Source organism: Castor canadensis, chromosome 5 (genome assembly GCF_047511655.1).
Source record: "Castor canadensis chromosome 5, mCasCan1.hap1v2, whole genome shotgun sequence".
In the NCBI taxonomy this organism is placed as follows: Eukaryota; Metazoa; Chordata; class Mammalia; order Rodentia; family Castoridae; genus Castor; species Castor canadensis.
In genome coordinates, this window is record NC_133390.1 from 14834415 (window position 1) to 14838600 (window position 4186).

The following is a 4186-nucleotide window of genomic DNA, read 5'->3' on the forward strand; positions in this document are numbered from 1 at the left end:
TAATACTGTCGTGTGTACTGTATGTAGCCTGAAGAGACAACTGGAGGTCAGAGAAGGAACAGTTGATTCAAACCTAAAAAATGTTCCAAGGTCAGACTGGTATGGGATGGAAAAGATATATTTGGAGAGGGAAAAGAAAAGCTTATAAATTTAAAGACTGTGTGGGACCTTAGAGATCCTGTGATGTGTCTGCCTGCCACCCAGACATGCTGGTGGGAAGAATCTTATGAGCACAGATCCAGCTTGGACTACATGAGACTAATGATGATACAGGCCTACCAAACGAAGTCACTATTGTCAGAAAATGGTGGTAAAACAGGCATTGACAGGAGAATGCAGACAAATATAAATTATGAATAATGAGCACTTCCTTTGACAGGCAAGGCCAGTGTTACAATTTTATTAAGCACATAATTCTTGTCCATTAAATGATCCATTCTCTGGTTGACCAAGGAGAAGACCCAAGAAGATCAGATTGTTCTTAAGAAAGTACTATTTGGTCAGGTGTGGTGATTCATGCCTGTAATCCCACCACTCAGGAAGCTGTGGTGAGAGATCAAGAGGTCAAGACCAGCCTGGACTATATAGACTGCCTCACAAAAAATGTACTAGTTGGTTGAACAGCTGATAGTAATTGTATATTTCCTCTTGTAAGTATACTAGAGTGATGGGACTTAAAATACTTTCTCTTACTGAGGAAGGTACCTCTTGGTGGTAAATTACTCATTTTTGATTAAATATCAAATCTTTAGGCCATGAGCAAACTATTGAAAAGATTACCATTTCACTATAATATGCTATCATTCAAATATGGGAAATACTTTTGATTTCTACCATGTACAAATAAATCTAGGTGTGGAATTAGGTCAAATTCATAAACCTTTAAGCTTAGTGTAGGAACTGGCAAACTAGAGTGCTAGAAACAAATCTATGAGCCATCTGTTTTCCTGAGTGAAGTTTTGTTGGAATACAACCACACCCAGTCATTTACATATTGTCTATGGCTACTACCACTACAACAGCAGAGAGGCTGTTAAAGAAACCAGATGGCCATAAAAGCTTATAAAATACTCACTCTCTGGCCCTTTACTGAAATAGTTTGCCCATTCCTGATTAGTCTTAGTTTTCATACCTGAAAAAATACAAATATATCTCAACCTTACCTATTGCCTTAGCTATTCAATAAGCATTTATTGAGCAGCTACGATGTGGGAAGCACTGAAATAGGCATTTTGGGGAGGAATATAAAGATGAATGAGATGTGACTCCTGCGAAGAATATAATAAGAGCTGAGAAACAGCTAACATGGATAACTTGGGTGTCCCTGTGAGAGTGTTTCTAGATGAAATTAGCATTTGAATTGGTAGATTCAGTACAATAAATTGTGCTCCCCAATATGGTTGAGCACCATCCAGTCCATGATGTTCTGGGGTGGGGGGTGAGGGAAATGTCTTAAGTGTTAAATGGTTTGCATTATCTAAGTCATAAAGAAACTTAGTTCTTAAGGGCTAATGAAGAAGAATAAAGAAGGAAAAGCTTTAATATTTAACTTAACACAAGATGAGACTTTAATATGTAAAACTAGTCATTTTTTAAAAGTCATTTTAGGTTTTATTGATAAGTGATTCTACTTGCAAATAGAATCATGTTTTTTATTAATGAGTAAAAATCTGGACAATATCGATTACATAACAGGGTATGAAATAAAATCATTCCTGTCATCTCATTTTTGGCTGAACCTCCAAAATTGATTCAATAGTTGTCAACTACTTAGAAGGAATTTTTGTAAACTTATCTGCATGGTTTATATTGAAGAACACAAAGTCCTAAGCTCCTGAAGTAAGCTGCCATGGTTCCTTAAATTCCTGGGATTGGAGGCACTCCTTTGGATCAATTAGTAACTTTCAAAAGGCCACTTATGGGTCAGGGTTGTGCATTTGGTATTTGAGAAGTATCACATTTCCTTTCTCCAAGAACACTACTTTTTTTCTGAATATTGTGTAGAGAACAAAGCCCATGGGTCTAGGACAATAGACACACAAATTCTATCAGAGTTAGAAGCAGGAAAGATTGAAAGCATGAACACTGCATTGGAAGATTTGATTTTATGTTATAGAAAGAGCACCAGGGAATTTATGGCATAAATAACAAGGACTGGTTACCACATATAGACCTTTAGGTTTAAAGGTCTATAAGTGATAAATGTGTAGGAGTGTCTGTGTGTCTGTGTCTCTGGTAGGCACAAGGGATATAGAGGGTTGCAAAGGAAAAGGTCCTGGGATATTACAAAAAGGTGAAATAATGAGTGGATAGAATGTGTCAAAGATCAATTTGTCTACATTCCAATTTCTGCTTACCCATTTTTAAAAATAATCTTACTCCTATAATTAATACATAAGCACATCCTTAACTGTGAAAGTATTTTCACAAGTAGGTATACAACATGGACTCTTCTGAGGTGATGAGTATTGGTATTAAGAAAAGCATTTTAAATGTTATTTTTATTCTTGTTTATAAATCTTATTATATCTTATCATTTTGAGATTGAGCCAAACAGATAAAAGTAAATTCTCTCAGGTCAGTGGAGATTATTACAAACCACCATGTTTCAAATTCTATGGAGAGGTATTAGGATATTTGCTCATGATTTGCTAAAAGGTGACTCAAAACTTATCTACCTCATCTTCTTTCAGCTTCTACACAAGAGGAGTAAGGTGATTAATGGGAATTTCTTTTATATTTGTCCTACTGCCCTCTGCAAAAGAGGGAGGAATGCTCAATGTTCATTTGCGGCTGTTACAACAAAAATGCCATAGAATGAGTGGCTAAAACAACAGGAATTCATTTCCCACTGTTCTGGGGCCTGGGAAACCCAAGATCAGTGTGCTAGCTGAGTCAGTTCTGGGTGAGGGCCCCCTTTTTGGTCTTATCCTCACATTGCACCTCGAGAGGAAAAAAGAACACGCAAAGGTATCGCCTTATAAGGGTACTGATTCTCCTATGAGGGCTCTTCTTCATGACCCGATTACCCTCCAAAAATCCCCACCTCCTTCACCATCACATTGGGGACTGGAGTTCCAGTATATGAATTTTGGAGGTATATAAACATTCGGTCTGTAGTACATTCCAAGTGACAGCCTTTGGGAGAACTACCTGTAGAGACTGGGGTGTCCAGCAGGAGGGTATTACCACAGTTCAGCACTGCTACTCACCCCTCTTCTTACTCCAGCCTTAGCCAGCAGGCTGTCAACTAAGTTGGAGAAACTCCAACTTAGGGTATCCTTAATACCCTCCCCAATATTAACACTTTAATACCAACACTGGAACCTTAATATTGGAACCTTAATCTGTCTGTCTGTCTGTCACTTGCTCTCTCTCTCTCTCTCTCTCTCTCTCTCTCTCTCTCTCCAACTGCTATTAGGTGAACAGACCTCTTCAACCTTGCTTTCTCTTCATGATGTACTGCTGTTCCACCATAGGCCCCAAGCAACTGGGGACTGAGAACTCTGAAACCATGAGCCAAATAAACCTTCCTTCCTTTAAATCAATTCTCTTAGGAATTTTGTCACAGCAACACAAAGCTAACTAGCATACTTTTTAGTACCTGAAAAGAGAAAACGGATAAATATATAAACTAGAATCAAGAAAGAGAGATACAACAGACAGCTAGAATTGAAAGAATAAGGTAGCTTTCTATATGTCCAAAGCATAGTTACCAAGTAATGAAAATGGTTCTTGTGTGGTATAAGAACCAATCCTGAAAAAGTTATACATGAAGAAAAGTGACAATGCTTTAAGAAACACCATTAACATTACATTTACGATAAGAAATCTTTCCAAAGGAGTTTCTTTGGAGGGTGTCACAGAGACTAGCACATTATCTGAATGGTTGGCCTCTGGTATGATGGACAGTAGGCAGTATTCACATAAAAAAAATAGGTCTCCTTCTTTAGTTGTATATCAAATTCTAAATGTTAATCAGAATAAAGTAAAATATTTAATACTTTTACATACACAAAATAAATCAAAGGCCCAGTAAAGTCTCTTAAAACAAACATGAATCACAATAGAAGGTGGCAGATCTTTGGTACCACATGACATCACCTACTTCTCTGTAATCACATTTTCTCCAATACTTTTTCTGTCAATCAAGCCTCCCCACCCCTGTCCCCAATCAAATGCAGAA